This window comes from Panthera tigris, chromosome D2 (genome assembly GCF_018350195.1).
Source record: "Panthera tigris isolate Pti1 chromosome D2, P.tigris_Pti1_mat1.1, whole genome shotgun sequence".
Classification (NCBI taxonomy): Eukaryota; Metazoa; Chordata; class Mammalia; order Carnivora; family Felidae; genus Panthera; species Panthera tigris.
Window position 1 is genome coordinate 83,617,839 of NC_056670.1, and position 13,441 is coordinate 83,631,279.

The 13,441-nt window shown below is 56.2% G+C and overlaps 1 protein-coding gene across 5 annotated transcripts in view; it reads left to right on the forward strand.

Moving 5' to 3' along the window:
- MGMT (O-6-methylguanine-DNA methyltransferase) overlaps window positions 1–13,441 on the forward strand; it is a 298,543-nt gene that overhangs the window by 50,732 nt on the left and 234,370 nt on the right. The window contains exon 1 of one of the 5 annotated variants that reach the window (XM_042959908.1): window positions 7,088–7,110. The exons of the other annotated variants lie outside the window; for them this stretch is intronic. The gene's annotated coding sequence lies outside the window, so the exon portion shown is untranslated. Of the gene's footprint in view, window positions 1–7,087; window positions 7,111–13,441 lie in introns of those variants that run through there. 5 annotated transcript variants of the gene reach the window in all.

Below are 13,441 nucleotides of genomic sequence, written 5' to 3' on the forward strand. Positions count from 1 at the left end.
TGCCGGAGACAACGCACAGCGAGCCTGTTGTGTTCCAGTGGAAATGTACTTATGGACCCTGAAATTTGAATTTTGTATTTTCACGGGTCATGAAATATTTTTCTTTGACCTTTCTTCAAAGACATAACAGCTTTAAGAACTGGCATTTCATTTTGAGCGCCTGCCCACCACCCTCCTTAGTCCTTCGTGACAAACTGACATTGTGCAGCCCAGGACCTCATGGGTGCCTTAAGTGCCAGAACATTTCCCGGTTGCGAGCACATGCTGTTGGCGGGGTGTGGTCCAGGACCCATGCAGGGGCCTTGCCAGATGTCCAGGGATGATCCCGGGGACCAGGCAGCTTCTGTCCAGACCGCACGGTCAGCGGGGCTCTCCGTCCTTCCGCAGGACGGTCACTTTCACCAGCAATTTAGCACGCGCTCAGGCAGGGGCAGTTAAAGTGAAAACGGGGTATTTTCTCATTGTTTCTCTTCACAGGTAAATTCCAAGTGAATTATTCTTGGTCACAGCTGAAGGTCAGTGTGCCCAGGCGTGACAGGGTGGTCAGACTCCTGCTGTGAGGGTACCCGGGCGCCCTTCACCATGGAATTTGCTGTTTCCACAGGGGCTTCTAGTCTGTTCCTTGTGTAAAGGGTTCAGCACCCTTTGGTTTTCTGCAAAGCAGCTGCAGTCCTGTCAACTTTTTCCCCCCCAAAGTTTGTTTTGAGACAGAGCGGGGGAGCGGCGGGGGTGGTGGTGAGAGAGAATCCCAAGCCGGTTCCACCCTCTTAGTGCAGAACCCGACACGGGGCTCGATATCCCGAACTGTGAGATCATGACCTGAGCGGAAGTCGGATGCTTAACCGCCTGAGCCACCCAGGTGCCCCTTTGAACACACGCGAGGAGGGCTCTGTGGTGTCTCTTCCTTTGCAGCTGCACAGGGCAGCTGTGATCATGAGGCTGGGTCTGTGCCCAGCGCTCCTCAGAGGCCGGGGGTCCAGAGGCAGGGGTCTGCTTGCTCTGGTGGGTCTTCCCACCCCCTGTCAGACTGTCCCAGATTTCGGGGCCACTCATGCTCCTGGTGCCCTGGAGGAAGTTGAGGCATCTGCTGTGGCCAGGCCTCCACGTCCGCCTGTGTGCCGGGGAGGAAGGCGTCTAGGAACGTGCACAAGGACCGCTGAGCCTCCCCGCCTGGGACGTGTGGCAGGTGGACCGGAGAGTGGCCTCCAACCCTCCATTGTGGGCTCCATCCGAGAAGGGCCTGAGGTCAAGGCCTAAAGCCAGTTCCCTCCCGCCCATCGTCTCTGGGCCTTATCGGGCCTCACAGCCCCTTCCCAGGACCTGGTGACCTCGCTCGTGCTGGCTCAGGTTCCCATGGCCCTGCCTGTGTCAGCCCCTAGCACTGGTGGCAGGGCAGGGGCAGGGGATGAGGTGACCCTGCGACGCCCAGCACTGGCTGCAGGTCCCGCTGGCACCTCTCATCCCCACTGGCTGCCAGCTCCTGCCCTCTGTGGTCAGGTCCAGCCACCCCATTATGACGGTAGGGGGGTGCATTCTGCCAAGGTAAGGATTCTTTCCTGCTTTTCCAAATCCTGCTCAAACGTCTGTTGATGCAGGTTTTTTATTTTGCTCCCTGTATCAGAGGGCTGGGCTTCGTTTATTTTTGTAAACTGGTTTCCCCTTACCTGTGGGTCTGGTCTTTTAGCTGGCAGAGTGACACATTTGTTGTTAAAAAGTGGTTTTTCGGGGCACCTGGGTGGCTCAGTCGGTTGAGCGTCTGACTTTAGCTCAGGTCATGATCATAGTCTGTAAGTTTGAGCCCCGCACCGGGCTCTGTGCTGATGGCTCGGAGCTGGGAGGCTGCTTCGGATTCTGTGTCCCCCTCTCTCTCTGCCCCTCCCCCACTCATGCTCTGTCTCTCTCTGTGTGTCAAAAATAAATAAAAACATTAAAAATAATTATTTTTAAAACAGTGGGTTTTCCTTCATTAGGTACTCAAACTTGGTTTCACTGAATTGCCAAAACAGGAGGGAAATAGAGCTACCTGAGCAGATGGAGCCTTTGAGCTGCGTTTGTCCCAGCTTTCCCCCAAAGTCCTGCTTGAGGCAGGGGCACAGGGGCAGGGGCACAGGGGCTCGAGGCAGGGGCTCCTGAGGGCCTGGGGGCCCAGCAAGTGGAAACCTGTTTGAAGGCTCCTCTTTCCCTCAGCAAACTTAGGATTTTCCCATTTCATCCTTGTTTAGGTATAAAACTGTTTTCCTCCACGAAATTGGTTGGCTAGGACTGTGTGCAGTGTTCACCCTGTGGTTTCGTCTGTGCCGACCCAGCACCGTGTACCCCAGAGTGTGCACACTCGGGGTTGAGCACGCTCTATTTTATTTTTTAATTCTAATTTTTTTTTTTTTAAAGTAGGCTCAGAGCCCAATGCAGGGCCTGAAGCCACAACCGTGAGATCAAGACCTGAGCTGAGGTCAGGAGTTGGATGCTTACCCGACTGAGCCACCCCGGGGCCCCTGCACGCTTCAGACACTGGTATATCCACTGCCACGGGGAGCCTGCGGGTTTGACCCCGGCGTGCGGTGGCCTGGTTAGTCAGAAAGCTTGTTATGAAACGCTTTAAGGAGACACGTGATGGTCACTGATAAACTCCCGTGTTCTGCTGTCGTGCGTAGTTTGGGCGGGTCCAGACGTCGTGCACCTACCCCGTTGGGATGGATTTGGATTCGGGTGCAGTTGCGGCCGGGGATGCTTTTCAGAGGTGCTCCTGGAGCGGTTTATTACACTGCACACACAGTCTTCTGCGCTCCTCTCTGCCACCTGTTTCTCCTCCCCCTCACACACGGTCACATGGTCACACTCACACAGCAGTTTGCATTCTATCCCTTAATTCCTGTTGGAGTGCAGATTCAAACCACGTTTGAGCTCCAGAACACAAAAGTGGTTGCCCTCCCACAAATACGATGCTATGACCTGGGAGGTTGGCCTCCCAGTTTGATAATATGAACAAAAACGAGAAGTTTGGAAAGGAAAACTGGGCTTTAAGTATAATTTTACAGTGTAGATAGTGCCTGTTTTTATCTGGTGATGGTTATTTTATTTTATTTAAAAACATTTTTTTTTAATGTTTATTTTTGAGACAGAGACAGAGCATGAATGGGGGAGGGTCAGAGAGAGAGAGAGAGGGAGACCCAGAATCTGAAGCAGGCTCCAGGCTCCAAACTGTCAGCACAGAGCCCCATGTGGGGCTTGAACTCATGAACCGCGAGATCATGACCTGAGCCGAAGTTGGATGCATAACCGACTGAGCCACCCAGGTGCCCCAGTAATGGTTATTTTAAAGGCTAGTGAACGCAAGGCACCTGGGTGGCTCAGTCAGTTAAGCGTCTGACTCTTGACTTTGACTCAGGTCATGATCTCACAGTTCAGGAGTTCAAGCCCCCCATTGGGCTCTGCACTAATAGCACAGAGCCTGCTTGGGATTCTCTGTCTCCCTCTCTCTCTGCCCCTCCCCTGCTGGCTCTCTCTCTCTCTCTCTCTCATTCTCAAAATAGATAAAAAGAACTTAAAGGCCAGTGAATGCATCCTTTTGGATGTCCCTCCATATCTCCACGTAAGCATCTTCCCATGTGTTTTATAACTTGCTGCTTGGAGTGCCTTATTTAGCCACCTTGTGGATTCTGAGCCCCCCAGGAAGATGTGTATGTGTGCGGGGCCGTGGAAGCCCCTTCTTCACCCTGGTCCCTGCTCCCCAGGGCGCTTGTCCTTAGAGTATTCTTTACAGCCAAAGTGGCATTAATTGGGAAGGTGCTGTGCCTTGCAGGGCTGCCTGCAGTGAGGGTGATGAAGGAAGGCACCCTCGTGCTCTGGCCAGATCCCGTACCCTGGAAGGCTGTGTGTGAGCCCACAACATGAGCAGACCGCGGTGTGCGTGGGCATCCCATACAAGCTTTTCATTTGAAAGCCAGCTTTTGTGATTGTGATGGGGAATTCCTCCTCTGTTCACGTCTGCATGTGTGGGTTCCTAGAAATTTAGCAATACAGACGATCACTTCCACACCAGCAGCATGGCACAAGGCTTTGGAATGATATTTTTTTAATTAATGAACTTTAATTTTTAGAGACATTTAGGATTATAGCAAAATTGAGCAGAAGGTACAGAGCCTTCTCAGACACCCTGGCCCCAGACACTCTCCGCCTCACCCTCGGTCAGCGCCCCCACCAGGGCATTCGTCCATAGATTGCACACTCTTGGTGCTGTACATTGTGTGGGTTTCGGTAAATGTATGATGACACAGTTTCCCCCATTATAGCATCCTGTATGGTAGTCTCCCTGGTCCCCAAATCCTCAGTGCTCTGCCTGTTCATCCCTGCCCCCGGCCCCTGCACCTGACCCTTTTACTGACTGCATAGTTGTGCCTTTTCCGGATTGGCACATAGTTGGACTCACACAGTATGCAGACTTTTCAGATGGTACATGGACTCCTGGTTGCTTCTGAGTTTTGACACTTACGAATAAAGCTGTAAACGTCGGGTGCAGGTTTTTGTGTGGACGTGGAGTGATATTTCTGCACAACCTTTGGATCTATACTGAGTCTGACACACCAGATGGCCGGGCCCACGTTTTCTCTTGGCAAAACCATTCCAACCTCATCCAGCCCTTTTTGGTTGTTAGCAAATCATAAACTGAGCCCCCACTTGGGCTGTCTTCTGCTGCATGTAGCCTAGCAAGGTGCCCCCGGGGAGGCCTCGGCAGAGCCGGTACCCTGAGCGGGTCGGAGCTGCTGGCCTGGCCTCCTGGCCCGCAGCTTCCTCCTCAGCGTCTGCACCTGCGGGGGGTGGGTTCCAGCCCATCCACTGCCCCCCGGCCTGCACAGCGAGCTCTGTTATGAGGTGATCCTCATACGGTAGAAAGTACTTGCTCCCTCCCAGGGCTTTGTCACGTGTGTTTTTCATTTTTTTTTAACATTTTTTTATGTTTATTCATTTTTGAAAGACAGAGACAGTGCACAAGCAGGGGTGGGGTGGAGAGAGAGGGGGACACAGAATCTGAAGCAGGTTCCAGGCTCGGAGCTGTCAGCACAGAGCCCGACGTGGGGCTCGAACTCACGAACCGTGAGATCATGACCGGAGCCGAAGTCGGACGCTCAACTGACTGAGCCACCCAGGCGCCCCATGTTTTTCTAATTAAGACAGTCCCCTTCACCCGATCATCAGGTGGGCTGATCTCGAGTCCTGAGAACAGAAGATGCTTCCCACCCGCTTTTTCTTATTTTCTGTTCAGGAGGGAGATTACGAAATGAGTCATCGTTTCGTGGTGGCTTTGTTGGTGTCGCAAGGCAGCGAGACACGGTCTCTCCCCTTTTCGAGGGCGTCCCCAGAGCACCGGCTGGGCTCCCGCTTCCCGCCTGCAGCTGATGGGCACCCGGGCCCAGCTGGGGCGCCCCAGGAAGGCCTGCACCCCGCTGTCTGCATGGACTCTGTGGCCCGATGCCCAACAGAAGCAAATGTCTGGGTACTTGGTTTGAAAACGGTGTCTGAGAAGGCAGGTGGTTTCTTCTTCTAGCCCTTTTTCTGGCATTTTCCTTGCACGGGAGGGTGCTGCTGGAAGGGGTTAAAAGTGGAAGGTGGGACTGCAGAGGTGGTTCTGGAAGTCAGTGTCTAGACCCACACAGTGGGCCTGGAAGACGACAAGTGAAAGAGAGGCAAGACCGTTTCTGTCCCCAGGCTCCTTGCATTTCCTGCAGTGGAAACCTGGCCTCTGGCACCAACCGCTTAATGCAGAACATTAAACGCCATTCATGTTGAAAGGGGATGAAACGAAATTTGCTTCACTTTTTCAGAGGTCTCCAAATAGCCATGAAAAATCGTTTTTTCCTGCCACCAATTAACATCAGCTCTCGTGGCTTTAGGTGGCTGTCGCAAGCAGGACGCGGGGAGCTGGCCCCCGAGCCCGCGGACTGCCATAGACTTTGGGCCTCATGCGAGTGGGGAGTGGGAAGCCCACCGTCTGGTCCTCCAGCGGCCCGAGTGTGGCCTGTGGTGTCGGCAGAAGACTCGGGCTGGTCTGCGGGGCCGTGAGACGCCGTGGGACAGCGGGAAGCGGTGCGCTCGCTGGGCTCCCCGGGCACCACTTACTTGAGCAGCCAGTTGTGGGAGCTGCTGACAGGTCCTGGAGTCCCGACTGCAGACCCCCCAGACTTTGGGTTCCATGTTGTGCCGTCAGGCACACTGGAAAGTGACAGTGGCGCTTTCTCCCTCCCCGTGCTGTAGGGGGTTTATTCCTGCAGGTGCCTGATGGCCTCTTCGGGAAGAAAGGCCTGAGCATCGCTGTGTCTCCTATGGCCCTGTGTCATGCGCCTGAAGCCCCTGCCTGGGAGTGGGAGGTGGTTGGGTTTTTCCGTCTGTCCGTCCTCGTTGGGGCTGGGGAAGCAGCTGCGCTGCAGACAGCAAGGCCTTGTCCACCCCAGATGTTCTCGGGGTTGTCAGGGATAGCCTGTGCCCTCCCGCTCCTGTCCCCCACTCCTCCCCATGGCTCCCAGGGCTGCTGCAGCAGGTGCCTCTCAAACACAGGCCTCTCCCTCCAGGGGGCCCCCTTCGGTTCCCTGAATGCCCCGGATTCCCTGTGGCACTGGGCCCTCCACGGGCAGACCTGCCTGCCATAGTCTCTCCCTGCTGATGCCCCAAGATTGCCTGCTGTCTCATGTCAGCACCTCCTCCAGGAAGCCTTCCTGGTCTCCTCACGCCATCAGAGCCCCAGCCATGGATTCTTACTAACTCCGGAGTTCCCCCTTCTGGGTCCTTCAGGCATGATGGAATGACTCGTGTAACCAGTTCACTTATTCAGCAGGTACTCGCTGAGCACCCACAGTATTCTGGCCGCTATTGTGAGTGCTGTGGAGCCTGGAAGCCACTCCAGCCGGAAGAGAGGAGGAATTCCTGAGAACGCCACCTTGCGACAAGCAGGACTTCCTTGCTCTCACGCGAGACGGAGTGTGGCAGTGCGGTGGGTGCGGCCGCTGCCGTGGCATCACGGCCAGGGCGCTCCAGTCGGCCTTTCCTTCATGTTCCAGGCGGCTGCCACCGCTCCAGCCTGCACATACGCCAGGTCAAGGAAGGAAGAAAGGGAAGGAGGTGGTGCCTGCCACTTTTGCTGTTGTTGTTGTTTTTTAAATGCAAAGTTCAGCAGACTTCTTACTCGTTGGCCAGCATTATCACCTAACATTCGCTACCTGTGCTGGAGCTTACGTTCTAGTGAAGGCAACACAGGGCACACAAGCAAAACACATCTAATGTAATTGCATGTGACGTAAGTGTTGTAAATAGAAGGGATGGAGGATGTAGACTGTTTTGGGAAGATTTCTCTGAGAAGGTGTTGTGTGAGTAGGCTTATGAGTTAAGTGACAGAAAGGCCGCTGTGCCAGCATGTTAGGAAGAGATGTTTCAGGGAGCTTCAGCAGCAGGTGCAAAGGCCCTGAGGCACAAGTGAGGTCTGAGTGTTTAAACAGCAGCAGAAACAGAGTGAAATCAGGGGCCCTGGTCAGAGATGAGGGCAGGCAGGCAGGGAGGGCACCAGCATGTGTAGGGCTGGTCAGGTCACATTTTTAGGGATTTATGATGTGAAAGAAGGGGTAAGATCTGGTTTGCTTTTGTGTGCGTGCATTTTATTCAACCCATTTTTAACCCAAAAAATCTCATGCCTCAAGAGTTTTTATTTTACTCAGAAAAGCATTAACAGTCCCTTGTTTTACACAGATGAGATTGAGGCCATGATGATTTTAGAACATTTGCTGTTGTCATTTGTCTTTGTCATGTGGGATTTTAACACAGTGTTTTCTCCTTATAAAAGGAACTCGTTTACTATGAACTCAGAACATGCCGGTAACAGAAAAAATGTTTTAAATTGTTCTATCTGTATTGATTTTTAAAAACAGACTTTATTTTGGAGTAATTTTAGATATATACAAAAGCTGTGGCACAGATGGCCCAGCAGGCGTGAGTTGACTTTTGTGGTCCTTTCCCCCAGTAGGCCCTTTTTGTCTTGTTGAATTTCCAGCACCTTCTCCTAGCGACTGATGCATCAGGGGCATGTTTGTTGGTTTTTGCTCGCTGGTTAGTGCTGTCGCCATGTGCTGGCTGGGCTCCCGTCCGTCCTCAGCGACTCCGAATCTCTCTCCCACCCATTCCTTACACACCTGCTAGAGGAAGCTTCCAAATGGGCAAACCGGGTGGCTTCTCCCCCGTCTAATCTTCTAGGGCCCCTCGGGGCAAGGCCAGGCTCATCCATTGGCCTCACGTGCTGTGCAGCCCGGGCTTGCTGTGGCACCTGCCTCCTCGCCCGCTCCTGGCCCCTCCGTGCCGTGCCCGCCTCGGCCGCTGTCTGCCCGGGCGTCTCGCCTGCCTGTCTCCTGTTATGAGCCAGCCCTCCATGTGGATGTCGTTTCCTCCAAAAATTCTTCCTCCTCACCTGTCCCCCCACTGGTATGGCCTCCCTGTAGTCCTGAGGGGCTGGCCTGGCCCTGGACTTGGTGCCCGAGCATCTTGTCTCGCTGCCAACCAGCGAGTGTCTTCACCGGGCCTTGTTCCTTTCTTGGCTCGCTTCTCGGGGTCAGGCGCCTGGCTCTGTCTGGGTTGGTCTCTGGAGCGCGGGGCATTGGCTGTGCGAGGGTGTGGGACGGGAGCTGTCGTGCTCACACGGCTCGGAATCCCGTCGGCTCCTTTGTGCTGCCTCGCTCCTGGCCGGCCCCGTGTGTGTCTGGCATTGTCGCTTTCCAGGCGGTACCTCCCCCCAGCCTGTGTTGGGACACGCTGGCTCCCCGACACGTTCGCCGACTATTGAAGCCTCTTCTTGCTGTCCCCCTGGTGTCAGCGACGCCCCACCCAGCCTGCGAGCCTCCCTCCGCCCTCGACGGGCTCTGCCTGACTTGTAACACACCCGTGCTGTGTCACACTTGCTGTCCGCCTGGGGCTTCCCGTCCACGCACTGCCCGCCACGCCACACGGCCCAGCGCTGCTGTCCGGGGACATGTTATCCGTGACGCGGTAGGCTGCTCTAGGACATCGGCTAGTTTTTACTTTTGCTGGTGGAAGGACTCGGTGCATGCGTGCCTGTTGTCTACAGGAGAGAAAGCACGTAGGGCTCCCTTTCTGGCAGGTTCATATAAAATGCTGTTAAAATTTGCTGTTTTTGCTCTTTTGGCAAAGTAGTAGGCGGTGGGTTGTGGTAATTATCTCTGACTAGCCGCGGTTCTGCTAACGGGCTTAGGTAAACCCAGCAGCGCCAGAGAAAATACAGCCCCACCAGGCCTCGCCCAGGACCTGGGCCTGGGTACCAGGCCTTAGTCCTAGGGAAGGCAGGTCTGGAATCCTGGCGTTCAGGAAACTGAAGTGGGATTTGGCTTCTCTTCTGTTAACCGATAACAGAGTCTCAGGAGCAAACCGCTGAGACCTCACGCAACCCCATGACTGGCTGATTGGTTGTGGCCCCAGGTGACCCCAGCCGCTCACCCATAACTCTGATCTCAACTCCCCAGTTATTGCCACTACAGACTGGTTGCCCTTTTTTGGTTCTTGCCATGATTTGGAAAGAGCGTCCCCTGCTCTGTGAGTAACACACGGTGTTCTGTGCTCTCAGGCAATAGTGTGGTTCGTCCAAGCCTGTCCTCACCTGATGAGGGTGGACTGCTCTTTGTGTGTGAGGTTAGACCAGGCGGGCCAGGTTGGCACCACGTTGCCGGGCGTGGGGTGCATGTTGGTGTTGGTACAGCGGTGGGCAGGCCAAGCTTCAGGGTCCTTTGTGTCCCATTCAGAAATGCGGTTCCCGGGGTGCCTGGGCAATATTTGGTTCAGAGACCACCATTGCAGCCCTAACCCTGCATTCGAGGCCAACAGTCTCCAAGTCCAGCCACCCCTAACTGACTGTGGTCGGAGCCTGGCCACCAGGGTGAGGCCTTATAACATGCCAGGTCCTTTTACCAAGGAGTGAGCAGGACCGAGGTCTCCAGAGACCATTTCTCCATGTGGTGGAGACGGGGGAGGCAGGCCTCATGCCTGTGGCCATCTGTCAGTTTCACCACCCTGGCCTAACCTTCTCCCGACCCCCGTGTGTATACTCAGATGGGTCTCCCCCTTGTGCCTTGCGGTAGGGGTGAGAGTTGGCTGTGTCCTGTGCACAGGGAGGCCCTTCCCCACAGGAGCAGTGGTCCAGTGGCCTGTTCACCATCTTCCCTGTGTTCTGCAGGCCACGGAACAGCCCAGCGAGGGTGGTGGAATCAGAACTGTCGTTGCTGTTTTATTGGTGAGAAAATTGAGTCCTGGGAAGGAAGATGGGCGACTAGTGTTCCATCCTTCTCCTGCTTGGAACGTGTGCCAGAGTGAATTTGTGCGTGGTGCTGGGTCCACACTCTGGGCTATGAATTGGGACACGTGCCAGAGTGAACTTGTGCCGTGGTGCGGGGTCCACACACCAGGCCGTGAATTGGGACACGTGCCAGTGTGAACTTGTGCATGGTGCTGGGCCCACACTCCGGGATGTGAATTGGGATGTGTGCCGGCGCGAGCTTGTGCATGGTGCTGGGTCCACACACTGGGTCGTGAATTGGGGCACGTGCCAGCGTGAACTTGTGCGTGGTGCTGGGTCCACACTCTGGGCTGTGAATTGGGACGCGTGCCAGAGTGAACTTGTGCGTGGTGCTGGGTCCACACACCAGGCCGTGAATTGGGACGCGTGCCAGCGTGAACTTGTGCGTGGTGCTGGGTCCACATTCTGGGCCGTGAATTGGGACGCGTGCCAGCGTGAACTTGTGCGTGGTGCTGGGTCCACACTCCAGGCCGTGAATTGGGATGCGTGCCAGCGCGAACTTGTGCGTGGTGCTGGGTCCACACTCCGGGCCGTGAATTGGGACGCGTGCCAGCGTGAACTTGTGCGTGGTGCTGGGTCCACACTCCGGGCCATGAATTGGGACGTGTGCCAGCGTTGAGCTTGTGCGTGGTGCTGGGTCCACACACCGGGTCGTGAATTGGGACGCGTGCCAGCGTGAACTTGTGCGTGGTGCTGGGTCCACACTCCGGGCCGTGAATTGGGACGTGTGCCAGCGTGAACTTGTGCGTGGTGCTGGGTCCACACTCCGGGCCATGAATTGGGACGTGTGCCAGCGTGAACTTGTGCGTGGTGCTGGGTCCACACTCCGGGCCGTGAATTGGGACGCGTGCCAGCGTGAACTTGTGCGTGGTGCTGGGTCCACACTCCGGGCCGTGAATTGGGACGTGTGCCAGCGTGAACTTGTGCATGGTGCTGGGTCCACACACTGGGTCGTGAATTGGGACGCGTGCCAGCGTGAACTTGTGCGTGGTGCTGGGTCCACACTCCGGGCCGTGAATTGGGACGTGTGCCAGCGTGAACTTGTGCGTGGTGCTGGGTCCACACACTGGGTCGTGAATTGGGACGCGTGCCAGCGTGAACTTGTGTGTGGTGCTGGGTCCACACTCCGGGCCATGAATTGGGACGCGTGCCAGCGTGAACTTGTGCGTGGTGCTGGGTCCACACTCCGGGCTGTGAATTGGGACGCGTGCCAGCGTGAACTTGTGCGTGGTGCTGGGTCCACACACTGGGTCGTGAATTGGGGCACGTGACAGCGTGAACTTGTGCGTGGTGCTGGGTCCACACTCTGGGCTGTGAATTGGGACGCGTGCCAGCGTGAACTTGTGCGTGGTGCTGGGTCCACACTCCGGGCCGTGAATTGGGACGCGTGCCAGCGTGAACTTGTGCGTGGTGCTGGGTCCACACTCCGGGCCGTGAATTGGGATGCGTGCCAGCGTGAACTTGTGCGTGGTGCTGGGTCCACACTCTGGGCTGTGAATTGGGATGTGTGCCAGCGTGAACTTGTGCCGTGGTGCGGGGTCCACACACCAGGCCGTGAATTGGGACATGTGCCAGTGTGAACTTGTGCATGGTGCTGGGCCCACACTCCGGGATGTGAATTGGGATGTGTGCCGGCGTGAGCTTGTGCGTGGTGCTGGGTCCACACACTGGGCCGTGAATTGGGACGCGTGCCAGCGTGAACTTGTGCGTGGTGCTGGGTCCACACTCCAGGCCGTGAATTGGGATGCGTGCCAGCGCGAACTTGTGCGTGGTGCTGGGTCCACACTCCGGGCCATGAATTGGGACGCGTGCCAGCATGAACTTGTGCGTGGTGCTGGGTCCACACTCTGGGCCGTGAATTGGGACGCGTGCCAGCATGAACTTGTGCGTGGTGCTGGGTCCACACTCCAGGCCGTGAATTGGGATGCGTGCCAGCGCGAACTTGTGCGTGGTGCTGGGTCCACACTCCGGGCCGTGAATTGGGACGCGTGCCAGCGTGAACTTGTGCATGGTGCTGGGTCCACACTCCGGGCCGTGAATTGGGACGCGTGCCAGCGTGAACTTGTGCGTGGTGCTGGGTCCACACTCCGGGCCATGAATTGGGACGTGTGCCAGCGTTGAGCTTGTGCGTGGTGCTGGGTCCACACACTGGGTCGTGAATTGGGGCACGTGACAGCGTGAACTTGTGCGTGGTGCTGGGTCCACACTCTGGGCTGTGAATTGGGATGCGTGCCAGCGTGAACTTGTGCGTGGTGCTGGGTCCACACTCCGGGCCGTGAATTGGGACGCATGCCAGCGTGAACTTGTGCGTGGTGCTGGGTCCACACTCCGGGCCGTGAATTGGGACGCGTGCCAGCGTGAACTTGTGCGTGGTGCTGGGTCCACACACTGGGTCGTGAATTGGGATGCGTGCCAGCGTGAACTTGTGCGTGGTGCTGGGTCCACACTCCGGGCCGTGAATTGGGACGCGTGCCAGCGTGAACTTGTGCGTGGTGCTGGGTCCACACACTGGGTCGTGAATTGGGATGCGTGCCAGCGTGAACTTGTGCGTGGTGCTGGGTCCACACTCCGGGCCGTGAATTGGGACGCGTGCCAGCGTGAACTTGTGCGTGGTGCTGGGTCCACACTCTGGGCCGTGAATTGGGACGCGTGCCAGCGTGAACTTGTGCGTGGTGCTGGGTCCACACTCTGGGCTGTGAATTGGGACGCGTGCCAGCGTGAACTTGTGCGTGGTGCTGCATCCACACTCTGGGTTATGAATTGGGATGCGTGCCAGCGTGAACTTGTACGTGGTGTTGGGTCCACACACTGGGCAGTGAATTGAGGGCAGATGGCACGGGGCCAGGCAGCAGGAAACTGGCAGTGGCTGCAACATCCTGTTTCCAGGGCAACGGTGGCAACGGTGCCGGCTGCGTGTCTGTAGTCCCTGTGGTCCTACAGATGTTTCCTGAGGTTCGATTCTGGCTGTGGTTGGACTGTGGCCAGTCTTGGTTCCTACAGTTGTCTGAGCTTGTTTCTCCAGCCTTCCCAGCAGTTCTGGGAGTTATGGAACAGCCTTTCAGTAAATTGCTTTTGTGCTTAAATTAGCTGCTATGAGGTTCTGAT